The sequence below is a fragment of the Oryctolagus cuniculus genome, chromosome 20, assembly GCF_051225735.1.
Source record: "Oryctolagus cuniculus isolate XC-2025 breed Fujian yellow rabbit chromosome 20, ASM5122573v1, whole genome shotgun sequence".
Lineage (NCBI taxonomy): Eukaryota > Metazoa > Chordata > Mammalia > Lagomorpha > Leporidae > Oryctolagus > Oryctolagus cuniculus.
In genome coordinates, this window is record NC_142886.1 from 54773009 (window position 1) to 54799783 (window position 26775).

At 47.6% G+C, this 26775-nt stretch overlaps 4 pseudogenes across 1 annotated transcript in view; all 4 read right to left on the minus strand.

Annotated features, from left to right (window-relative positions):
• Nucleotides 1-1013: 1013 nt before the first annotated feature.
• Nucleotides 1014-1548, minus strand: LOC149120238 (immunoglobulin heavy variable 3-23 pseudogene; annotated as a pseudogene).
• Nucleotides 1549-5642: 4094 nt separating this feature from the next.
• LOC127489184 (Ig heavy chain V-A2 region P-MU-3 pseudogene) lies at nt 5643-6101 on the minus strand (annotated as a pseudogene).
• Nucleotides 6102-7240: 1139 nt separating this feature from the next.
• The window catches only part of LOC127489185 (immunoglobulin heavy variable 3-23 pseudogene), a 40867-nt pseudogene continuing 21332 nt past the window's right edge, over nt 7241-26775 (minus strand). Inside the window, exons 2-3 of the transcript XR_016226678.1 lie at nt 10198-10502; nt 7241-7330 (exon numbers count right to left, since the gene is read on the minus strand). The product of XR_016226678.1 is annotated as an immunoglobulin heavy variable 3-23 pseudogene (transcript). The remainder of the gene's footprint in view (nt 7331-10197; nt 10503-26775) is intronic.
• Nucleotides 18389-20068, minus strand: LOC149120239 (immunoglobulin heavy variable 3-23 pseudogene; annotated as a pseudogene).

Genomic DNA, 26775 nt, shown 5'->3' on the forward strand with positions numbered 1-26775 from the left:
GTATCCCTCTCTAAATAGATGAAAGACTAAAGTGGAGCGATAACTCCAGTCAGCATAGACATGGAGTGAAGAGCAGGGACTCTGGACACATGGTCTCTGGGACTGGCTCTTCCTGCAGCTGTGATTCAGCCTCAGGACACTGGTCATCATGCTGCAGCCACAGACACAGCTCCCCGTGATGTGGACTCCAGCCCCAGAGTGCACAGCCACTGTGTGTCCAACTTTTTGCTCTCCCTGAACCATAACAGGTTCAGGGGTCCCACGATACTGGAGCAGAACCAGATCAACCGGAAGTGCACACCCAACACTTTCCATTCAGTGATGACCTTGACTGCTGATGTCCAGTGCATTTCCCTCCTGAGTTCAGGCAGGGAGCCCCCCAGGAGGGTGCCAGGACCTAGAGGATGAGGAAGTCCCTGTAGGCTTCCCAGGTGCCTGCAGAAGCTCAGCCTGAGACACAGCTGAGCAGCAGTACATTCCTGAGTGCTGCGACATTCACACAGGGACCACAGACTGTTCCAGGATTAAAGGGAAATGCAGGTCGGGTTAAAGTCTGCAGAAAGTGAGTGTGGATCACCCACATGTAGAGTCAAAGGTTGGTTCAGTGCACACTTGCTGGTTGTGGCAGGAGAGGGATGAGTGGAATAGTTGCTGTTTAACAGATCAACGGCCCTGTCTCAGCTGTCCCTGGTGATACAGGGAAAACTGAAACTGTCCAAAGCTTTCAGTGCCCTGAGGGTGCTGTCCTGAGTCAGGTTGGAAGAGACTCAATAGTCCTCAATATTTCCCACATCTCTGACCCTGGTGAGCACAGTCGCTGTCCATGAACCAAATTGTTCATTTAGGACCTCTTCCTTTTACATCAGACTTTCAATCCGTCAGTCAAGTTGGAAGGGACAGAATCATAAAGTAGAATTCTTCCCTCAAAACTGTTACAGGAGAGGAAACCCCAGTTCCCTGACAGGAAACCAGGGCTTCATCTCCCTCTGCGCCTGTGCAGGACCAATCCGGGCTCAGTGGATCTTATGCGCCCCCTGGTGGAGCTGCGAGCCCCTGCAGGGAGGTTTGTGTCTGGGCTCAGCCTGAGGGCCCCTCACTGTGTCTCTTGCACAGAAATAGGTGGCCGTGTCCGCGCCTGTCAGACTGGTCAGTTTCAGATCCACCGTGCTCGAGGTTTTGGAGATGGTGAATCGACCATTCACCCAGCTCGCGTAATATGCGCTACCACCACTACTAATGTATCCGATGTTTTCCAGCCCCTTCCCTGGAGCCTGGCGGACCCAGCCAATGCTGTAGCTACTGATGTCGGATCCAGAGGCTGTGCAGGCGAGTGTCAGGGTTCCTCCAGGCGTGACCAGGCCTCCCCCGGACTCCTTCAGCTGCTCCTGACACTGGACACCTGCAAACACAGACGACATGGTCAGGACACTGTCACTCACAGTCTCTGGGTCTCTCACTCACGTCCTCTCCCAGACTCAGTGCCCCGCGTTCCCCATCATTACCTTTGAGCACAGCGACCAGGAGAAGCCAGCGCAGCCCAGTCTCCATGGTGAGCGTCTGTGTTGAGTGTGATCACTGAGTGGACACCTGGGAGTCCTGGGGCTGGAGCTCCTGTGCCAGAGCTGCAGGGTGAGGGCTGGGCTGGTTTTCATGGGCAGAGGGAGGCCCTATTTGCATGTGCTGCCCCTATATAGCAGGCTTGGGGTCAGATGCCTCAGACAGGACAGCGCCCAGGGCAGATGTGGGTGTCCTGGGTATGTAGGGTGATGGCTATGATAGAATTAAGATCATGTGAATTTTTATGTTATCATTATTTTAAAAAGTTGAATGCAAATACATTGTTTCATCTTAATTTAGTGTGTACCCTTAATATCCAGAGTTAGCAATGTCATGTCCCTCATTTATTTTAATACCCATTAGTTCCTTTTCATCTATATGAAAGACATTGGGACAGTGATAGAGAGAGAAGGGGTGAGAGATACAGAAATGTAGAAATGGACAGAAAAGGTGACAATGGGAATTTTCTGCCTTTGGGTTGACAGCCCCAGACATCCCAAATGCCTATGACATCTAGGAGTTAGTCTTTCTGAATCCTGGAGCAAGAAAATGTGACTGTAATTCCAATGTCAGACATAGGGGTTCATTTGCTTGTAGCGTCACCTACAGTTTCCCATGATACATTATGAGGGAAAAGTGTGGGAAGCCGTGAGGCTGCGCTCAGTCAGTTTTCTCATGGGAACACGGGTGTCCCTAGTGGGGACTTAGTCAATTTTGTCCTAATGCCTGCTGCCCACTTTAAGACAGTTGAAAGACTGCAAGTGGATTTTTTAAGGTTAACTATGTTTGTTCCCTTATTCATTCATTGCCTTAGTTTCAAACTGTTGCTGAACACAGAACACTGTACATGGTAGTGGGGTGTAGTGTGCTATTGGAATCTGTGTGTCGTAGAAATGGGCACAGATCAACTCACTGTCATTCACATTTCCACCTCCTTTCAATCACTCTGAGTTGGGCAGCCTGGAGGCCCCAGTTCTAGTTATTTGTGAAAAGTGATGTGTGTTCTAGTGAACTGGTCAGCCCACTGTGGTGTGGAGCAGAGTTATTCCTCTTGTGAGTGGTGCTTTGTGCCCTGGTATCAGCCTTCCTGTGTTCCCCCCCTTCCCTGTTCTGTAACCATGACTCTTAGTTCAGGTCAAGCACTGGGTAGAAGTCACTGAGTCACAATTCACCTGCAGTCCTGCGTTCATGTAATGCAGCTGTGTTCCCAATAGTTCAGTCTACAAAGAACAAGTGCGCATAAAACAGTGAATGCATTCTTTCCCACTTGGATATGGATATTATTCAGTGTTAAGAAGGAGATTGTTCTGTCATTAGGAAATGTGAGTCCGCCTAGAGCATACATACTAAAAGATATAATCCAGGTAGATGTGGACACATAGTATGTGACATTAGTTATATATGCAGTGCACAAGCTTGAACTCACAGAGGGAGGAAGTGCAATGGTGATCACTGTCTACCATGACCCAAGTGTTTGTCCCCTTCCAGCCCTGTGGGAAACTGGAGGAAGTTCCAGGCTCCTGGCTTCAGGCTCAGACATCATAGCCTTTGAGCCATTCACGAAGTGAACCAGTGGACGGAAGCCTCACTCTACATCCGTTGGTCTCTTCCTCTCTTGCTATAACACTGTCTCTAAAATAAAACACTTAAAATAAATGAAAGATTAATTATACATATGATTTGGAGCCTGTTTCCTAATGTTGAATGATCTGAAGCAACTGAATCCCAAGGGAAGAAATCAATTGTGTACATGCAGTGATGATAAGGTGGAGACAGGAGCAGCACTGGAGTGAGCCTGTGGGATTCCTGCCTCCCGTGTCAGGATGCTGAGTGCTGTGTCCTAGTTTGGTTTCAGTTTCAGATTCCTGCCTAAGCCCCTCTGGGAGGTCGTAGGTGAAGTTCCAAGTACTCCCATGTGGGAGCCCTGGACAGAATTCCAAGCACCTGGCTGTTGCCTCATCCAGCTGAATCTTTTGTAGCCATTGGGGAAGTGACGCAGGAATTAGAAGATCACTGTCATTCTCAGTCTCTCTGTGGTTTTGGATAAATACATAAAGACAAGTTCTCAAATAAAAGGATAAATTTTAAAATTTATATCATCTATAAATTATTAAAAGAAGATATATAGACAGACATATAAAATGCTATCAATTTGGGACCAACATGTATGTCCATGTTAGAAGCATGAGAAATCCCATCGCTCGTGTTAGAATGGCTATTACCAGACATACTAGAGCTGACATGTTTTATGGAGGTAGAGAGAGATGATAACACTGGTACAAGTCTGTGTCACGTTAATTAGTAAAACCGTATGGAAAAGCATCAAAAACTGAGAAATAGAAATATTACATGATCTTCAAACACCATTGCATGGTACAATGAATATGAAATCCCAGGGAGGTGTCCACGGGATCTACAGTCAGTGTGGCAAACACCTCTGCAGTTCCTTGTTCATTTAAAGCACCGTCATTCAAAAGAGTTCACACATGTGATCCAGTGACATCTCATGGAAGCAAGAATGGATAATGAAAGAAATGGACAAAGTTACATTTTAAAAGGAAGTTTACAAGCAGTACAGAGAAAGAAATTCTATAAGTTTGGACAACTTGGATGACCCTGGAGAATAATGTGCCTAGGATAATATGTCAGTAAAAGTACACTCTGCTAACCATCCAGTCCAGGAAGACACATAATATGTGATTCTACCTACGTGGGATAAAAGGGTGAACAATGTCCAATCATGAAGATTCAACACTCTGAATACTGGTGTTGTGTTTGCCAATGTTTTATGGAGATGATAAATAAAGGCAGTGGACCCAAGACTTGGCAGCTGGAACCCAGGAGCATGGAACTGCACCAGTGTTCCCACCTTGGTGATGGGGCCTCATAACAGATCCATCATCTACTGTCTTCCAGGGTGCATTGTCAGTTACAAGTGTGGGAAAGTGTGCAAATATGCTCCATCCAGCAATGTGATATGCAGCCTGGGTGTCTCCCTCTATATATTAAAGAAAGACTCCAAATGGATTGATGACTCAATCAAAATAGACATGGAGTGAAGAGCAGGGACTCTGGACAAATGGTCTCTGGGACTGGCTCTTCCTGCAGCTGTGTGTCAGCCTCAGGACACTGGTCATCATGCTGCAGCCAAAGACACAGCTCCCCGTGATGTGGACTCCAGCCCCAGAGTGCACAGCCACTGTGTGTCCCACTTTCTGCTCTCCCTGAACCACAGCAGGTGCAGGGGTCCCACGACACTGGAGCAGAACCAGATCACCTGGAAGTGCACACCCAACACTTTCAATTCTGTTATGACCTTGACTGCTGATGTCCAGGGCATTTCCCATCCTGAGTTCATGCAGTGAGCCCCCCAGGAGGGTGCCAGGACCTAGAGGATGAGGAAGTCCCTGTAGGCTTCACAGGTGCCTGCAGAAGCTCAGCCTGAGACACAGCTGAGCTGCAGTACCTTCCTGAGTGCTGTGACGTTCACACAGGGACCACAGACTGTTCCAGGATTAAAGGGGAAATGCAGGTCGGGTTAAAGTCTGCAGAAAGTGAGTGTGGATCACCCACATGTAAAGTCAAAGGTTGGTTCAGTGCACACTTGCTGGTTGTGGCAGGAGAGGGATGAGTGGAATAGTTGCTGTTTAACAGATCAACGGCCCTGTCTCAGCTGTCCCTGGTGATACAGGGAAAACTGAAACTGTCCAAAGCTTTCAGTGCCCTGAGGGTGCTGTCCTGCATCAGGTTGGAAGAGACTCAATAGTGTCCTCAATATTCCCACATCTCTGACCCTGGTGAGCACAGTCGCTGTCCATGATCCAAATTGTTCAATTAGGACTTCTTCCTTTTACATCAAACTTTCTCTCCGTCAGTGAAGTTGGAAGGGACAGAATCATAAAGTAGAATTCTTCCCTCAGAACTCTTACAGGAGAGGAAACCCCAATTCCCTGACAGGAACCAGGGATTCATCTCCCTCTGCACATGTGCATGACCAGAATCTGGGCTCAGTGCGTCTAGTGCGCCCCCTGGTGGAGCCGCGCGCCCCTGCAGGGAGGTTTGTCTGTGCTCAGCCTGAGGGCCCCTCATGTGACTCTGGCACAGAAATAGGTGGCCCTGTCCGCGCCTGTCAGACTGGTCATTTTCAGATCCACCGTGTTCAGGTTGGTGTTGCTGGTGATGGTGGATCGGCTTTTTGCCCAGCTCGCGTAGTATGTGCTACACTACTACCAATGGTTGCGATATATTCCAGCCATTTCCCTGGAGCCTGCAGTACCCAGTTTATTGCATTGCTACTGAGGGATAATGCAGAGACTGTGCAGGTGAGTGTCAGGGTTCCTCCAGGCTTGACCAGGCCTCCCCCGGACTCCTCCAGCTGCTGCTGACACTGGACACCTGCAAACACAGAAGACATGGTCAGGAAGCTGTCACTCACAGTCTCTGGGTCTCTCACTCACGTCCTCTCCCAGACTCAGTGCCCCGCGTTCCCCATCATTACCTTTGAGCACAGCGACCAGGAGAAGCCAGCGCAGCCCAGTCTCCATGGTGAGCGTCTGTGTTGAGTGTGATCACTGAGTGGACACCTGGGAGTCCTGGGGCTGGAGCTCCTGTGCCAGAGCTGCAGGGTGAGGGCTGGGCTGGTTTTCATGGGCAGAGGGAGGCCCTATTTGCATGTGCTGCCCCTATATAGCAGGCTTGGGGTCAGATGCCTCAGACAGGACAGCGCCCAGGGCAGATGTGGGTGTCCTGGGTATGTAGGGTGATGGCTATGATAGAATTAAGATCATGTGAATTTTTATGTTATCATTATTTTAAAAAGTTGAATGCAAATACATTGTTTCATCTTAATTTAGTGTGTACCCTTAATATCCAGAGTTAGCAATGTCATGTCCCTCATTTATTTTAATACCCATTAGTTCCTTTTCATCTATATGAAAGACATTGGGACAGTGATAGAGAGAGAAGGGGTGAGAGATACAGAAATGTAGAAATGGACAGAAAAGGTGACAATGGGAATTTTCTGCCTTTGGGTTGACAGCCCCAGACATCCCAAATGCCTATGACATCTAGGAGTTAGTCTTTCTGAATCCTGGAGCAAGAAAATGTGACTGTAATTCCAATGTCAGACATAGGGGTTCATTTGCTTGTAGCGTCACCTACAGTTTCCCATGATACATTATGAGGGAAAAGTGTGGGAAGCCGTGAGGCTGCGCTCAGTCAGTTTTCTCATGGGAACACGGGTGTCCCTAGTGGGGACTTAGTCAATTTTGTCCTAATGCCTGCTGCCCACTTTAAGACAGTTGAAAGACTGCAAGTGGATTTTTTAAGGTTAACTATGTTTGTTCCCTTATTCATTCATTGCCTTAGTTTCAAACTGTTGCTGAACACAGAACACTGTACATGGTAGTGGGGTGTAGTGTGCTATTGGAATCTGTGTGTCGTAGAAATGGGCACAGATCAACTCACTGTCATTCACATTTCCACCTCCTTTCAATCACTCTGAGTTGGGCAGCCTGGAGGCCCCAGTTCTAGTTATTTGTGAAAAGTGATGTGTGTTCTAGTGAACTGGTCAGCCCACTGTGGTGTGGAGCAGAGTTATTCCTCTTGTGAGTGGTGCTTTGTGCCCTGGTATCAGCCTTCCTGTGTTCCCCCCCTTCCCTGTTCTGTAACCATGACTCTTAGTTCAGGTCAAGCACTGGGTAGAAGTCACTGAGTCACAATTCACCTGCAGTCCTGCGTTCATGTAATGCAGCTGTGTTCCCAATAGTTCAGTCTACAAAGAACAAGTGCGCATAAAACAGTGAATGCATTCTTTCCCACTTGGATATGGATATTATTCAGTGTTAAGAAGGAGATTGTTCTGTCATTAGGAAATGTGAGTCCGCCTAGAGCATACATACTAAAAGATATAATCCAGGTAGATGTGGACACATAGTATGTGACATTAGTTATATATGCAGTGCACAAGCTTGAACTCACAGAGGGAGGAAGTGCAATGGTGATCACTGTCTACCATGACCCAAGTGTTTGTCCCCTTCCAGCCCTGTGGGAAACTGGAGGAAGTTCCAGGCTCCTGGCTTCAGGCTCAGACATCATAGCCTTTGAGCCATTCACGAAGTGAACCAGTGGACGGAAGCCTCACTCTACATCCGTTGGTCTCTTCCTCTCTTGCTATAACACTGTCTCTAAAATAAAACACTTAAAATAAATGAAAGATTAATTATACATATGATTTGGAGCCTGTTTCCTAATGTTGAATGATCTGAAGCAACTGAATCCCAAGGGAAGAAATCAATTGTGTACATGCAGTGATGATAAGGTGGAGACAGGAGCAGCACTGGAGTGAGCCTGTGGGATTCCTGCCTCCCGTGTCAGGATGCTGAGTGCTGTGTCCTAGTTTGGTTTCAGTTTCAGATTCCTGCCTAAGCCCCTCTGGGAGGTCGTAGGTGAAGTTCCAAGTACTCCCATGTGGGAGCCCTGGACAGAATTCCAAGCACCTGGCTGTTGCCTCATCCAGCTGAATCTTTTGTAGCCATTGGGGAAGTGACGCAGGAATTAGAAGATCACTGTCATTCTCAGTCTCTCTGTGGTTTTGGATAAATACATAAAGACAAGTTCTCAAATAAAAGGATAAATTTTAAAATTTATATCATCTATAAATTATTAAAAGAAGATATATAGACAGACATATAAAATGCTATCAATTTGGGACCAACATGTATGTCCATGTTAGAAGCATGAGAAATCCCATCGCTCGTGTTAGAATGGCTATTACCAGACATACTAGAGCTGACATGTTTTATGGAGGTAGAGAGAGATGATAACACTGGTACAAGTCTGTGTCACGTTAATTAGTAAAACCGTATGGAAAAGCATCAAAAACTGAGAAATAGAAATATTACATGATCTTCAAACACCATTGCATGGTACAATGAATATGAAATCCCAGGGAGGTGTCCACGGGATCTACAGTCAGTGTGGCAAACACCTCTGCAGTTCCTTGTTCATTTAAAGCACCGTCATTCAAAAGAGTTCACACATGTGATCCAGTGACATCTCATGGAAGCAAGAATGGATAATGAAAGAAATGGACAAAGTTACATTTTAAAAGGAAGTTTACAAGCAGTACAGAGAAAGAAATTCTATAAGTTTGGACAACTTGGATGACCCTGGAGAATAATGTGCCTAGGATAATATGTCAGTAAAAGTACACTCTGCTAACCATCCAGTCCAGGAAGACACATAATATGTGATTCTACCTACGTGGGATAAAAGGGTGAACAATGTCCAATCATGAAGATTCAACACTCTGAATACTGGTGTTGTGTTTGCCAATGTTTTATGGAGATGATAAATAAAGGCAGTGGACCCAAGACTTGGCAGCTGGAACCCAGGAGCATGGAACTGCACCAGTGTTCCCACCTTGGTGATGGGGCCTCATAACAGATCCATCATCTACTGTCTTCCAGGGTGCATTGTCAGTTACAAGTGTGGGAAAGTGTGCAAATATGCTCCATCCAGCAATGTGATATGCAGCCTGGGTGTCTCCCTCTATATATTAAAGAAAGACTCCAAATGGATTGATGACTCAATCAAAATAGACATGGAGTGAAGAGCAGGGACTCTGGACAAATGGTCTCTGGGACTGGCTCTTCCTGCAGCTGTGTGTCAGCCTCAGGACACTGGTCATCATGCTGCAGCCAAAGACACAGCTCCCCGTGATGTGGACTCCAGCCCCAGAGTGCACAGCCACTGTGTGTCCCACTTTCTGCTCTCCCTGAACCACAGCAGGTGCAGGGGTCCCACGACACTGGAGCAGAACCAGATCACCTGGAAGTGCACACCCAACACTTTCAATTCTGTTATGACCTTGACTGCTGATGTCCAGGGCATTTCCCATCCTGAGTTCATGCAGTGAGCCCCCCAGGAGGGTGCCAGGACCTAGAGGATGAGGAAGTCCCTGTAGGCTTCACAGGTGCCTGCAGAAGCTCAGCCTGAGACACAGCTGAGCTGCAGTACCTTCCTGAGTGCTGTGACGTTCACACAGGGACCACAGACTGTTCCAGGATTAAAGGGGAAATGCAGGTCGGGTTAAAGTCTGCAGAAAGTGAGTGTGGATCACCCACATGTAAAGTCAAAGGTTGGTTCAGTGCACACTTGCTGGTTGTGGCAGGAGAGGGATGAGTGGAATAGTTGCTGTTTAACAGATCAACGGCCCTGTCTCAGCTGTCCCTGGTGATACAGGGAAAACTGAAACTGTCCAAAGCTTTCAGTGCCCTGAGGGTGCTGTCCTGCATCAGGTTGGAAGAGACTCAACAGTGTCCTCAATATTCCCACATCTCTGACCCTGGTGAGCACAGTCGCTGTCCATGAACCAAATTGTTCAATTAGGACTTCTTCCTTTTACATGAAACTTTCTCTCCGTCATTGAAGTTGGGAAGGACAGAATCATAAAGTAGAATTCTTCCCTCAAAACTGTTGCAGGAGAGGAAACCCCATCCCTACAGGAAACCAGGGCTTCATCTCCCTCTGCGCCTGCGCATGACCAGAATCTGGGCTCAGTGCGTCTTGTGCGCCCCCTGGTGGAACTGTGCACCCCTGCAGGGAGGTTTGTCTGTGCTCAGCCTGAGGGCCCCTCACTGTGTCTCTCGCACAGAAATAGGTGGCCGTGTGCCCGGCTGTCAGACTGGTCATTTTCAGATCCACCGTGGTCGAGGTTTTGGAGATGGTGAATTGGCCTTTCGCCCAGCTCGCGTAGTAAGTGCTACCACTACTAGTATAAATGCATCCGGTCAACTCCAGCCCCTTCCCTGGAGCCTGGCGGACCCAGCACATGTAGTAGCCGCTACTGAAGGAGAATCCAGAGGCTGTGCAGGTGAGTGTCAGGGATGCCCCAGGCTGGACCAGGCCTCCCCCGGACTCCTCCAACGACTGACACTGGACGCCTGCAAACACAGAAGACATGGTCAGGAAGCTGTCACTCACACTCTCTGTGTCTCTCACTCACGTCCTCTCCCAGACTCAGTGCCCCGCGTTCCCCATCATTACCTTTGAGCACAGTGACCAGGAGAAGCCAGCGCAGCCCAGTCTCCATGGTGAGCGTCTGTGTTGAGTGGGATCACTGAGTGGACACCTGGGAGTGCTGGGGCTGGAGCTCCTGTGCCAGAGCTGCAGGGTGAGGGCTGGGCTGGTTTTCATGGGCAGAGGGAGGCCCTATTTGCATGTGCTGCCCCTATATAGCAGGCATGAGGTAGACGCCTCAGACAGGACAGGGCCCAGGGCAGATGTGGTGTCCTGGGTATGTAGAGTGATGGCTGTGATAGGATTCAGATCATATGAATTTTTATCTTATCATTATTTTAAAAAGTTGAAGGCAAATAGGTTGCTTCATTCTAATATGTGTGTACCCTTAATATCCAGAGTTAGCAATATCATGTCCCCCATTTATTTAAATAACCATTGGTTCCTTATCATCTATATGAAAGACATTGGGACAGTGATAGATGAAGAGGAGAGAGATACAGAAATGTAGAGATGAACAGAAAAGGTGACAATGGGAGATATCTGCCTTTGAGTGACAGCCCCAGACATCCCAAATGCCTATGACATCTAGGAGTTAGTCTTTCTGAACCCGGGAGCAAGAAACTCTGTCTGTATTTCCAACCTCAGGGGTAAGGGTTCATTCATGTGTAGCATCATCTACAGTTTCCCATGATACATTGTGAGGGAAAATGTGGGAAGCCATGAGGATACACTCAGTAATTTCTCTGATGAGAACAGGGGTGCCCCTAGTAGGACTTAGCCTATTTTGTCCTAATGCCTGTCACCCACTTTTAAACAGGTGAAGGCCTGCAAATGGATTTTTTTAAGGTTAACTATGTTTTGTTTCCTTGTTCATCCATTGCCTTAAAGTTTAAAAACTGTTTAAACTGTTTAAAACTGTTGCTGAACACGAACACTGTACATGGTAGTGGGGTGTAGTGTGCTATTGGAATGTGCATGGTAGAAATGGGCACAGATCAACTCAGTGTCAGGCACATTTCCACCTCCTTTCCATCACTCTGTTGGGAGGCCTGGAGGCCTCAGTTCTAGTTATTTGTGGAACCTGTCGTGTGTTGTGGTGAACTGAGTCAGCCCACTGTGGTGTGGGCAGAATTATTCCTGCCTTTGAGTGGTGCTTTGTGCCCTGGTATCAGCCATCGCCTGTGTTCCCCCTCTTCCCTGTTCTGTAACCTTGACTCTGAGTTCAGGTCAAGCACTGGATAGAAGTCACTGTGTCACAATTCACCCACAGTCCTGTGTTCATGTCATGCAGCTTTGTTCACAATAGTTCAGTCTACAATAAACAAGTGTTCATAGAACAGTGAATGGATTCTTTCACATTAGGACATGGAATATTATTCAGTATTAAAAAGGAGGTTGTTCTGTCATTATGAAACGCGGGTCAGCCTGGAGCATAATATGCTAACAGAAATATTCCCGGTACATGTGGACACATAGTATGTGACATTAGCTATATATGCAGTCCACAAGCTTGAACTGACAGAGGGAGGAAGTGCAATGGTGATCACTGTCTACCATGACCAAAGTGTTTGTCCCCTTCCAGCCCTGTGTGAAACTGGGGGAAGTTCCAGGCTCCTGGCTTTAGGCTCAGCCTTCCCAGCCTTTGCAGCCATTCAGGAAGGAAACCAGTGGATGTAAGATTCTCTCTCCATCTGTTGGTCTCTTCCTCTCTTGCTATAACACTGTCTCTAAAATAAAATAAATACTTAAAATAAATTGAAGATTAATTATACATATGATTAGGAGCCTGTTTCCTAATGTTGAATGATCTGAAGCAACTGAATCCCAAGGGAAGAAATCAATTGTTTAAATGCAGTGATGATAAGGTGGTGACAGGAGCAGCACTGGAGTGAGCCTGTGAGATTCCTGCCTCCCGCGTCAGGATGGTTAGTGCTGTGTCCTAGTTTGGTTCCAGTTTCAGATTCCTGCCTAAGCACACTCTGGGAGGCCGTAGGTGAAGTTCCAAGTAGTCCCACGTGGGAGACCTGGACAAAATTCCAAGCACCTGGCTGTCAGCTCACCCATCTAAAGCTTCTGTAGTCATCTGGGAAGTGACCGAGAAATTAGAAGATCACTGTAGGTCTCAGTCTCTTTGTGGTTTTGGACAAATACATAAAGACAAGTTCTTAAATAAAATGATAAATTTTAAAATTTATATCATTTCTATAAATTATTAAAAGAAGATATATAGACAGACATATAAAATGCTACAAATCTGGGACCATCATGTATGTCCATGTTAGAAGCACAATGAGACATCCCATCCCTCCTGTTAGAATGACTATTATCAGACATACCAGAGCTGACAGGTTTTATGGAGGTAGAGAGAGATGATAAGCTTGGTAAAAGTCTGTGTCAGGTTAATTAGTAAAACCGTATGGAAAAGCATCAAAAACTAGATAGAATTATTACATGATCTTCAAACACCATGGCATGGTACAATGAATATGAAATCCCAGGGAGGTGTCCATGGGATCTGCAGTCACTGTGGCAAACACCTCTGCAGTTCCTTGTTCATTTAAAGCACCGTCATTCAAAAGAGTTCACACATGTGATCCAGTGACATCTCATGGAAGCAAGAATGGATAATGAAAGAAATGGACAAAGTTACATTTTAAAAGGAAGTTTACAAGCAGTACAGAGTAAGAAATTCTGTAATTTTGGACAACTTGGATGATCCCAGAAAATAATGTGCCTAGGATAATATGTCAGTAAAAGTACACTCTGCTAACCATCCAGGCCAGGAAGACACATAATATGTGATGCTACCTACATGGTATAAAAAGGATGTACAATTGCCAATCATGAAGATTCAGTTCTCTGAATACTGGTGTTGTGTTTGCCAATGTTTTATGGAGATGATAAAGGCAGTGCACTCAAGGCTTGGCAGCTGGAACCCAGGAGCATGGAACTGCATCAGTGTTCCCACCTTGGTGATGGGGCCTCATAACAGATCCATCATCTACTGTCTTCCAGGTGCACTGTCAGTACAAGTATGGGAAAACGTGAAAATGGGCTCTGTCCAGCACTCTGATAAGCAGCCTGGGTGTCTCCCTCTCTAAAACTGATGAAAGAATCCAAATGGATTGATGACGCCAGTCAGCATAGACATGGAGTGAAGAGCAGGGACTCTGGACAAATGGTCTCTGGGACTGGCTCTTCCTGCAGCTGTGTGTCAGCCTCAGGACACTGGTCATCATGCTGCAGCCACAGACACAGCTCCCCGTGATGTGGACTCCAGTCCCAGAGTGCACAGCCACTGTGTGTCCCACTTTCTGCTCTCCCTGAACCACAGCAGGTGCAGGGGTCCCACGACACTGGAGTAGAACCAGATCAGCTGGAAGTGCACACCCAACACTTTCCATTCAGTGATGACCTTGACTGCTGATGTCCAGGGCATTTCCCATCCTGAGTTCAGGCAGGGAGACCCCAGGAGGGTTCCAGGACCTAGAGGATGTTGAAGTCCCTGTAGGCTTCCCAGGTGCCTGCAGAAGCCCAGCTGAGACACAGCTGAGCTGCCAGTACATTCCTGAGTGCTGTGACCTTCACACAGGGACCACAGACTGTTCCAGGATTAAAGGGGAAATGGAGATGGGGTATAAAGTCTGTGGAAAGTGAATGCAGAATACCCACAGTTAAAATAAGACAGTTGGTTCAGTTCAGCACACAGGCTACTCTGACAGGAGGATGGGACAACTTACATAATTGAGGTAGCAAATCAAGTCTCTGGCTCGGCTCTTTGGGTTTGAGGGAAAACTAAAATTGTCCTAAAGTCGGTATTGGCCTGAGAACGCTGTCCTGAGTCAGACGGGAAAACACTCACGAGGTCCCCAGATAGTCCCACATCTCTGATCCTGGTGACCACTGTCATCGTACACGAACCTGAATGTGTCCATTTAGGACTTCTTCCTGTCACATCAAACTTCTCTACGTCAGTGAAGTCAGTGGAAGTGACAGAGTCATAAAAGGAGAAGTCCTCCCTCAAAACTCTTACAGGAGAGGAAACCCCAATTCCCTGACAGGAAACCAGGGCTTCATCTCCCTCTGCGCCTGTGCAGGACCAGAATCTGGGCTCAGTGCGTCTTGTGCACCCCCTGGTGGAGCCGCGCGCCCCTGCAGGGAGGTTTGTGTCTGGGCTCAGCCTGAGGGCCTCCCACTGTGTCTCCTGCACAGAAATACAGGGCCCTATCCCTGGCTGTCAGAATGTTTATTTGCAGAGACACCGTGTTCTGGCGTTGTCCCTGGAGATGATGATTCGGCCATTCACGCATCTCGTAGATTGTGCTACCACCACTACTAATGTATCCGATCCACTCCAGCCCCTTTTCTGGAGCCTGGTGGGCCCAGTTAATGCCGTAGCTACTGATGGTGAAACCAGTGACTTTGCAGGTGAGTGTCAGGGATCCCTCAGGCTGGACCAGGCCTCCTCTGGACTCCACCAGCTGCTGCAAACACAGCTGTCCTGGTCACATTTTCTGTGTCTCTGTGTCACACACTCACATTCTCTGTGTCTCTCACTCACGCACTCTCCCAGACTCAGTGCCCCGCATTCTCCATCATTACCTTTGAGCACAGTGACCAGGAGAAGCCAGCGCAGCCCAGTCTCCATGGTGAGCGTCTGTGTTGAGTGCGATCACTGAGTGGACACCTGGGAGTCCTGGGGCTGGAGCTCCTGTGCCAGAGCTGCAGGGTGAGGGCTGGGCTGGTTTTCATGGGCAGAGGGAGGCCCTACTTGCATGTGTTGCAAGTAGGAGTGCTCCTATATAGCCAGTCATGTTGTCAGACTCCTCAGATAGGGCATTGCCCAGACTGATGAGAGTGTCCCGAGGCAGTCTGTCAGTGCACACTTATGGGACGAGTGATAAATTGTGTGCTCTCATTGCACAGTGAATCCTGTCTTCGTCCTTTTATGTGAAAGGACCCACAACGTGTATTCATGGGTTCCCTTAGGTCTTGGTCCATTCAACATTACAGGAGAAATCACCAGTACAGTGTGGATGTGTCCCCAGCCCCAGTGTGGTAAGAGGAGTCCCAGCACCTTCATCCATGCCCCTCACCACAGGACTCAGCTGCTGATCAGTCCACCCTCAGCACTTGCGGGGGCTTCCTGGTGAGGTCTGCAAAACTCCCTCCCAGCAGCAGAACATGGAACATTTTGCGGGATTCTGTTTTTGACAGAGAGATGCACAGGGGACCAGGTTCTACACAGGTGCATCTGAGTGTGGTGTTCCATGTGCCAGTGTCTGTCTGCTCTTCACAATTTCTCTGCTGGTAAATATTGCTTCCATGGGCAATGCTGTTGAGCTGTGATAGATACAGAGGCAGCCGCACATGTTGAAAGTCTGCCTGTGGTGAGTGCGACTCAGCTGTGCCTCTCTCACTCCTCATCACAACTACGCCAAGAGCAAATATCACATCTCACGGTGCTGCCCACTGCCCCTGTGTCACCCTGCCCCGGCCCACCTCCTCCAGTCACATTAAGTCCTGAGCCCCTTTGGGCTCCTTCACAACAGATTCATCCAGTTCAGCCCTGTGCAACATGCAGGTTCTGTGGCAGAAGTCGACGGCCCTGAGTGTGCAGGTTCTGTGGGGCCCAGGTGAATGAGTTTTTCTTAGTTTCTAACCAAAATATCTGAAAATCTTACAAGAATGAGAGTGAAAGTAAAGCAGAGTAAGAAAATGATATTTTGCACAAATATGCAGTGTTTAATCTTAACGGTGTCTTCAAATTTCATGGAAATAAAGGAAATAATAAATTGAAAGTTGCACTGTTTAAGATAGGCGCATCCCACAAGGGAGTGCCTGGGTCTCACATGTGGCTCTGGGTCCCAAAACCAGATTCCTGCTCCTGCAGCCCCAGAAACCATAAGTTTACGGGAAGATATTTGGGCCCTGTCACTCTTGTGGTTGCGCCTGCTTGTTGTGCTGAAACTGGGCTAGGCTGGAGCGGACCTGGCCACAGCGACATTTGGGAAACTGCAGTGCGTGGGAACATCTCTCTCTCGTTCTCTTCTCTGATTCATGTGTGATAACTCAAATTTAAAACGTGAGTTACTGAAGGGTCTTTCTTTCTTTTTTTTTTTTTTTTTTTGGACAGGCAGCTAGACAGAGAGAAAGGTCTTCCTTACGTTGGTTTACCCCCCAAATGGCCGCAATGGCTAGCTCTCCATGTTCAGCGTGCCATGCCGATTCGAAGCCAGGAGCCAGGTGTTTCTTCCTGGTCTCCCATAAGGGTGCCGGGCCCAAGAACTTGGGCCATCCTACACTGTATTCCTGCCCACAGCAGATAGCTGGCCTGGAAGAGGAGCAACCGGGACAGAATCCAGAGCCATAACTGGGACTAGAAACAGAAGTGCCTGCGCCGCAGGTGGAGGATTAGCCTAGTGAGCCGCGGCGCCAACCTGAAAGGTCTCTCTAAGGGTTGTATTCACTTCAATGCAGGCAGCAACTCTCATGGCCTTCTCCCCTACCTAGAGCCCCTCTCAATGAGATCACTGGGTGGTGAGGTCCCCACATGCATGATGGGAGGCTCCGTGCATCAAGTATGGAGGGTAAGTTCCACCTAACATGCAGCCTTCAGTGCTCAGTTGGAGAGACCACACACACACACACCAAGCAGTGCTGGCTCTGCTCACGGCTCTGCAGGAACAGCATCCTCAGCCTCAATACCCCAGACCCTGCTCCTCTGTGTCCACTGAGTAGGAAAGTGATTCACCTGCAGGAGGAAACCATCATGACCAATGTCCTAGTGGGATCCTGTAGAAAATGTTCGTGAGCAGAGTCCACCCCAGACACTGTGCCAGCACTGATCCCCCAAGACACAGAAGGCTGCATCCTCAGGGGATGGCTCCATCCCCAAAGCTGAGGACTGGGGAGGAGAACCATGGCACGTGGGGAAGTGACAGTCGGGGACAGGGTCCAGCAGCAGGAGGGAGAGGACCTGGTGGAGGGGTGGGCTCTGCTGTGCAGGAGGGTAAGGACAGGTGGAAGGGCCACACTGCTGGAGCCCAGTGCCTGCAGGAGAACACTGAGTCAGGAGGTCTGATCAGGTGTCCTTGCCCCTGGCAAAGCCCACACTGACCACCACTGAGTAAAACTAGCAAAGGTGCCTGGGAGACGTGGAATGACATCGTCTCTGGGGAGTGCATCCAGTGACGACTCCCACCATGAGTGGATTCAATGTCAGGGCCTCATGGAGGAAGCTGAGGTCCCCAGTGCCCCTAACAGGGCCACACAGAATGCTGGGAGCAGCCTGTGGGGGTGGATGTGGTTTGTCCTCACACCATCAGTGCTGAGAATGGCCCCAACGTAACAGCACTGACAGGGGGTGCACGGTCTGGATGTTTACAGAAATAGATTGTTCACTTCTGGGGAATCTGCTATGGAGGAGATCACAGTAGATCTCCTGGGTCCCCAGCTTCAGCACAGAGCACAGTGCTGCTAGAGTCAGCCCTGGTCTCGTCTGATGTCCTGTGTGGGGATGGGGTCCCTCCCATCTGTGTTCACAACGTTAGGATACCGGATGACACAACATTCTCACTCTCTGATCCTGGACTTCCAGCCTCTACAGCTGTGAGCTCAATAAATCTTTATGCTCCATACACCTCCTCTCTGGGGTACTGCATGATTGTGCTAACAGGCAGAATAAAACAAAGAGCAACACTCATCAATGCACTATTCACACCTGAAACCAACACTCACCTGTGTCTCCAGATTTAGATGAAGCCACTCAGAAATAGTCATTTCTACATCAGCTGAGTGAATTGCTTCAGGGTCTGTAAGAATCCTACAAGAGAGAACAATTGCATTTTGCAGGACACATTTAGTAAACACATGGGGTTGATGCAGCTATCCTGGTGAAGAGCAGACAATTTGTTCATTCCTGATGATGATAAATTTGAGAGACAAAAGGACAATTTTGCTTCCACAGAAGGAGGAGCATGGCTGAGAACAGGTGCGGGCAGTCATTGGAGGAAGGAGTCGGGGTCTCTGGACACACAGTCTCTGGGGCAGGCCCTTCATGCAGCAGGGATGCAGCTCCAGGGTTGGATCATTGGTGGGCTCACAGGGACACAGTCCAGAACCACCTGGACTCTAGTGCAGACGTCACTGGGCTGTCCCACCTGCTGGTCTCCCTGAGATGGAGACAAGGCCAGCAGAGTGTGGGGAACAAGACCTCTCCACACCCAGTGTTTTCCATGAGTCTGACCCCTTGCACTACCAACGGCCACCTCTGCTTGCAAATGAGAGCAGGTCCGGGGATCCCAGGAGACGTGAGTGAGGAAGAGCAAGCAGGAGTTCTAGGAGCCACAGCCTGAGCCACCCCTGAGCTGCAGGTTAATCCCTGACCTGGGGTTTGGGGCACGTGGACCTCAACCTGTGAGTTCAGGGTGAGGAAGTGAAAGGGAGACGAGGGCACAGCTGTAGAGAATGCACACGGGAGCCCCAGGGACCAGGACCACGGGGTCAGCTCACCCCTCAGGGACCAGCTGTGCAGGAGGGGAGGGCATGGATGTGAAACACTGCAGCATCCATAGCCCCTGACTGGGTCTGCACTGCCCCTGGGCTCTCAGCAGGGTCCCAGATGATGTCATCAAAGAATTCCACGGACAGCTCTTCCGTGACTCGGGCTGGAAAAGACTCCCTGGGTGCCCAGAGCTCCATCAGGTCTCAGATGCTGGGGACCCCAGGGATGTCATTCATTCCTCCAGAAACGACTCCATTTTCTTCATGTGACGTCTTTCCGTGATACCAAAACTTCTGCTCAGCGATCGGTGTTAGGGACAGAATCATCCATCCAGATCGGAATGTAGGAAATTCAGATTAGAGAACCACAAACCCCAATTTCCTGACTGGAGCCATCAATTCACCTCCCACTGCATCTGGGAATGGGTCTGAGTCTGCTCAGTGCGTCTCGTGCGCCCCCTGGTGGAGCCGCACGCCCCTGCAGGGAGGTTTGTGTCTGGGCTCAGCCTGAGGGCCCCTCACTGTGTCTTTGGCACAGAAATAGGTGGCCGTGTCCGCGCCTGTCAGACTGTTCATTTGCAGAGTCACTGTGTTCTGGGCGTTGTCGCTGGAGATGGTGAATCGGCCATTCACCCAGCTCGCGTAGTCTGTGCTTCCATCACCAGCATAAATGCATGCGATCCACTCAGGCCCCTTCCCTGGAGCCTGGCGGACCCAGCACATTGCATTGCTACTGAAGTCGAATCCATAGGCTTTGCAGGTGAGTGTCAGGGATCCCTCAGGCTTGACCAGGCCTCCCCCGCACTCCCCCAGCTGCTGCTGACACTGGACACCTGCAAACACAGACGTCCTGGTCAGGACACTGTCACTCACCTTCTCTGTGTCTCTCACTCACGTCCTCTCCCAGACTCAGTGCCCCGCGTTCCCCATCATTACCTTTGAGCACAGCGACCAGGAGAAGCCAGCGCAGCCCAGTCTCCATGGTGAGCATCTGTGTTGAGTGCGCTCACTGAGTGGACACCTGGGAGTGCTGGGGCTGGAGCTCCTGTGCCAGAGCTGCAGGGTGAGGGCTGGGCAGGTTTTCATGGGCAGGGGGAGGCCCTATTTGCATGTGCTGCCCCTATATAGCAGGTATGGGGTCAGGCGCCTCAGACAGGACAGGGCCCAGGGTAGTTGTGGGTGTCCTGGGGGTGAGGGTGATGGGTATAATAGGATTCAGATGATATGATATTTTACATTATCATTTTTTATCAGTTGAAGGCAAATACCTTGTTTCATTTTAATTCGATGTGCACCCTTAATATCCAGTGTGAGCAATATCATTTCCTTCTATTTTTAAATAACCATTGGTTCATTATCATCTATATCAAAGACATTGGAACAGTGATAGAGAGAGAAGGGGTGACAGAGGCAGAAATGTATAGACAGACAGAAAAGGTGACAATGGGAGATTTCTGACTTTTGATTGACAGCCCCTGACATCCCAAATGCCTATAACATCTAGGACTCAGCCTTTCTAATCCCTGGAACAGAAAACAGCGTCTTTGTTTCCTATGTTGGTGGTAGGGGCTCATTCACTTGTAGCATCATCTACAGTTTCCCATGATGCATTATCAGGGAAAAGTATTGGAATCTGTGAGGCTGGGCTCAAGCAACAATCTGATGGGAACACGGGTGTCCCTAGTGGGGACTTAGCCTATTTTGTCCTAATGCTTGTCGCCCACTTTAAAACAGATGAGACTGCAAGCGGATCCCTTTAGGATAACTATGTTTTGTTTTCTTATTCATCCATTGCCTTAGTTTCAAACTGTTCCTGAACACAGAACACTGTACATGGTACTGGGGTTTGTGTGCTATTGGAATCTGTGTGTTGTAGAAATGGGCACAGATCAACTCAATGTCATTCACATTTCCACCTCCTTTTCCATCACTAGTGTTGTGAGACCATGTGTCCTCATTTCTAGTTATTTGTGGAACATGCTGTGTGTTGTGGTGAACTGAGTCAGCCCACTGTGGTGTGGGCAGAATTATTCCTTCCTGTGAGTGCTTTGTGCCCTGGTATCAGCTGCTCTGTGTTCCCCCCTCTTCCCTGTGTCTAGTAACCATGACTCTGAGTTCAGCTCAAGCACTGCGTAGAAGTCACTGTGTCACAATTCACCCGCAGTCCTGTGTTCAGTTAATGCAGCCTTGTTCACAATAGTTCAGTCTACAATAAAGCAAGTGTGGATAGAACAGTGATTGGATTCCTTCACATTAGGACATGGAATATTATTCAGTATTAAGAAGGAGGTTGTTCTGATGTGGGGGGCGGAGCCAAGATGGCGGAATAGTGAGGGCGTGCACCGATAGTCCGGGAAAAGACAGTTTAATAAAAGTGGAGTTTCTGTAGCCTCAGGAAAAGGCTCAGGAAAAAATTGCAGAGGAAACCCTTCTGGATCTAGTTGATGTGACACAGAGGACCTATGGGGAGAGCAAGGTCACTCACTGCGTGGAAGCTGAGCCGTGGGAGCCGAGCCTCGGCAGGAGCCGAGCCGCCATGGGAGCCAAGTCGCCGCGGGAGCTGAGCTGCCACAGAAGCTGAGCTGCAGATTCTGCACGCCAGCGCTGGAAGGGGAGGTGAGACAAAAACCCCGGTATCCCAAGACATTGGCGGGGAAAGGCAGAAAGAGCCTACAGGGAATGAGGCCTGAAGCCCCACTGGGGAAAGTACACCAGGCTGACTGGAGGAGAGAAAAAAAACGAATAAATAAGGGGAACTGGCACGGACATTAGCCTCTCTCTCCACTCACCTTACAAAGCCAAGCAAGACAAAGAGCAGGCGCCATTTTACGTATGTAAAGCGGTGCCCACCATTAGCCAAGCAGAAAAACCTGACTCTGGTGGGGAGAAATAATAGGAGGTTAAGATCTAGTGAAATTGTGGAGCTAACAAAATGAGACTGTGAAACTCTGGGGGGGGGGGAGGTGAGAGAACTCACCGAGTACACAAACTCGGTAACCTTGGCAACCCGGTGAGAGACTGTGGAGAAATTTGAGACCACACTGAGGGCTGCATAAACTCTTTGTGTGGTCCAGGGGTAGAGCAGGCGAATACCCACAGGGGCCAGATTTCATACATCAACTACCCTCAATTCCACTCAGCTGTGTGGAATTACTTCCCAACTGAGTCAAAAAAAAAAAGAGAGAGAGAGAGAGAGAGTGAGCAAGCGAGTGAGAGAACAATGTGGGTGAGTTACCTTTGGCAGACCCTTAACCCTGAAAAACCAAACAGAGCTCTCTGGCCACACCCATCACAGCCTCTAAGGATCCATCAAAAGCAGACAGTCCACTTAATCTAGAGTCACAGTATAATGAGAAAAAACACCACAGCGAAGAAACCAAAGAATATCTCCAATATGCCAAACAACAAACGCAAAAACCGAGGTAACAAGAACAAGGAAGACACTATGATGCCTCCAAATGAAATAGGCACCCCAATTCAAGATTATGAAGATGATGAGAGAGAAGAAGTGCAAGAAGTGGATCTCAAAAAAATTGATAAGAACATTAAGAAGTTCTCAAAAACAAATTCTTGAACTACAGAAATCCTTAATGGACAAGATAGAAAATCTCTCTCGTGAAAATGAAATATCAAGGAGGAATCAAAATTAAATGAAACAACTAGTAGAACATGAAACTGTGATAGTGACGAGAAATCATAATGAAATGAAGAATTCAATAGATCAAATAACAAACACATTAGAGAGCCTTAAAACAGAATGGGTGAAGCAGAAGAGAGAATATCGGACTTAGAAGACAGAGCACAGGAAAACATAGTGTCAAACCAAAGAAAAGAAGAGGAAAGTAGAAATCTAAAAAATATTGTCGGGAATCTTCATGATACTATTAAAAAAACCAACATTCGGGTTCTAGGAGTTCCTGAAGGCATGGAGAGGGAGAAAGGATTAGAAGGCCTTTTTAGTGAGATATTAGCAGAGAACTTCCCAGGTTTGGAGAAGTACAGAGACATCCTAGTACAGGAAGCCCACAGAACCCCTAATAAACATGACCAAAAGAGATCCTCACCACGACACGTGGCAATTAAACTCACCACAGTGAAACATAAAGAAAAGATCCTAAAATGTGGAAGAGAGAAACGTCAGATTACTCTCAGAGGATCTCCAATTAGACTCACAGCAGACTTCTCATCAGAAACACTACAGGCTAGGAGGGAATGGTGAGACATAGCCCAGGTACTAAGAGAGAAAAACTGCCAGCCCAGAACGTTATATCCTGCAAAGCTATCATTTGTGAATGAAGGTGAAATAAAGACCTTTCACAGCAAACAGAAATTGAAAGAATTTGTCACCACTCGTCCAGCCCTGCAAAAAATGCTTAACGATGTGTTACATACAAAAACACAGAAACATGGTCATCAATATGAAAGAAGGTAAACGAAGGAAACCTCACAGCAAACGATCACAGGAAGTTCAAAACATATATTAGAAAATATCTTTGGCAAATGGCAGGGCAAAGTTACTACTTATCAATAGTCACACTGAACGTTAATGGCCTGAACTGTCCAGTTAAAAGACACAGATTGGCTGATTGGGTTAAGGAACTAAACCCATCTGTTTGCTGCTTACAAGACACACATCTTTCCAACAAAGATCCATACAGACTGAAAGTGAAAGGCTGGAAAAAGATATACCATGCCAACAGAAATGAAAAAAGAGCAAGCGTAGCCATCTTAATATTGGCCAACATAAACTTTCCCACTAAAACTGTTAGGAGAGACAAAGAGGGGCACTATATAATGATTAAGGGATCAATTCAACAGGAAGATATAACGATTATCAATGTATATGCACCTAATTACAGGGCACCGGTTTATTTAAAAGATTTGCTAAGGGACTTAAAGGGAGACTTAGACCCCAATACAATAGTACTGGGGGACTCCAATACTCCACTCTCAGAAATAGACAGATGAACAGGACAGAAGATCAACAAGGATACAGGAGATTTAAACAACCCTATAGCCCAAATGGATCTAACAGATATCTACAGAACTTTTCATCCTACACATAAAGCATTTATATTCTTCTCAGCAGTACATGGAACCTTCTCTAGGATTGACCACATACTAGGCCATAAAGCAAGTCTCAGCAAATTTAAAAGAATTAGAATCATGCGATGCAGCTTCTCAGACCATAGAGGAATGAAGTTGGAAATTAGCAACTCAGGAATCCCTAGAGCATATGCAAACACATGGAGATTGAACAACATGCTCCTGAATGAACAAAGGGTCATAGAAGAAATCAAAAGAGAAATCAAAAATTTTCTGGAAGTAAATGAGGATAACAGCACAACATACCAAAACTTATGGGATGCAGCAAAAGCAGTGTTAAGAGGAAAGTTTATATCAATAGGTGCCTACATCAAAAAATTGGAAAGGCACCAAATAAATGAGCTTTCAATTCATCTCAAGGATCTAGAAAATCTGCAGCAAACCAGACCCAAGTCTAGTAGGAGAAGAGAAATAATTAAAATCAGAGAAGAAATCAACAGGATTGAATCCAAAAAAAAAATTACAAAAAATCAGCCAAACGAGGAGCTGGTTTTTTGAAAAAATAAACAAAATTGACACCCCATTGGCCCACCTAACTAAAAAAAGAAGAGAAAAGACCCAAACCAATAAAATCAGAGATGAAAAAGGAAATGTAACAACAGACACCACAGAAATAAAAAGAATCATCAGAAATTACTACAAGGACTTGTATGCCAGCAAACAGGGAAATCTATCAGAAATGGATAGATTCCTGGCCACATACAATCTACCTAAATTGAACCATGAAGACATAGAATACCTAAACAGACCCATAACTGAGACAGAAATTGAAACGGTAATAAAGGCCCTCCCAACAAATAAAAGCCCAGAACCAGATGGATTCACTGCTGAATGCTACCAGACATTTAAAGAAGAACTAACTCTAATTCTTCTCAAACTATTCAGAACAATCGAAAAAGAGGGAGTCCTCCCAAATTCTTTCTATGAAGCCAGCATCACCTTAATTCCTAAGCCAGAAAAAGATGCAGCATTGAAACAGAATTACAGAACAATATCCATGATGAACATAGATGCAAAATCCTCCATAAAATTCTGGCCAATAGAATGCAACAACACATCAGAAAGATCATCCACCCAGACCAAGTGGGATTTATCCCTGGTATGCAGGGATGGTTCAATGAGTGCAATCAATCAATGTGATACACCACATTAACAGACTGCAGAAGAAAAACCATATGATTATCTCAATAGATGCCGAGAAAGCATTCGATAAAATACAACACCCTTTCATGATGAAAACTCTAAGCAAACTGGGTTTGGAAGGAACATTCCTCAATACAATCAAAGCAGTCTATGAAAAACCCACGGATAACATCCTATTAAATGGGGAAAAGTTGCAAGCATTTCCACTGAGATCTGGTACCAGACAGGGATGCCCACTCTCGGTGCATCCGAGATGCTCGGTGCATCTTGTGCGCCCCCTGGTGGAGCCGCGCACCCCTGCAGGGAGGTTTGTGTCTGGGCTCAGCCTGAGGGCCCCTCACTGTGTCTCTGGCACAGAAATAGGTGGGCGTGTCCGCGCCTGTCAGACTGGTCATTTGCAGAGTCACCGTGTTCTGGTTGGTGTTGCTGGTGATGGTGAATCGGCTTTTCGCCCAGCTCGCGTAGTATGTGCTACCACTACCATATTAATGCATCCGATCCACTCCAGCCCCTTCCCTGGAGCCTGGCGGACCCAGCACATCACGTAGTTGTTACTGAAGGTGAATCCAGAGGCTTTGCAGGTGAGTGCCAGGGATCCCCCAGGCTGGAACAGGCCTCCCCCGGACTCCTGAAGCTACTGACACTGGACACCTGCAAACACAGACATCCTGGTCAGCATACTGTCACTCACCCTCTCTGTGTCTCTCACTCACGTCCTCTCCCAGACTCAGTGCCCCGCGTTCTCCATCATTACCTTTGAGCACAGCGACCAGGAGAAGCCAGCGCAGCCCAGTCTCCATGGTGAGCGTCTGTGTTGAGTGGGATCACTGAGTGGACACCTGGGAGTCCTGGGGCTGGAGCCCCTGTGCCAGAGCTGCAGGGTGAGGGCTGGGCAGTTTTTCATGGGCAGAGGGAGGCCCTATTTGCATGTGCTGCCCCTATATAGCAGGCATGGGGTCAGACGCCTCAGACAGGACAGGGCCCAGGACAGATTAGTGTCCTGGGTGTGTAGAGTGATGGCTTTGATATGATTCAGATCATATGACTTTTTATGTTATCATTATTTTAAATAGTTGAAGGCAAATACCTGGTTTCATCTTAATTCAGTGTGTATCCTTAATATCCAGTGTTAGCAATAACATGTCCTTCATTTATTTAAATAACCACTAGTTCCTTATCATCTATATGAAAGATATTGGGACAGAGATAGAGAGAGAAGGGGTGAGAGATACAGAAATGTAGAGATGGACAGAAAAGGTGACAATGGGAGATTTCTGCCTTTGAGTTGACAGCCCCAAACATCCCAAAGCCTACAACATCTAGGACTTAACCCTTCAAATACCTGAAGCCGAAAACAGTGTCTGTGTTTCCCACGTTGGTGGTAGGGGCTCATTTGCTCTTACCATCATCCACAGTTTCCCGTGATGCATTATCAGGAAA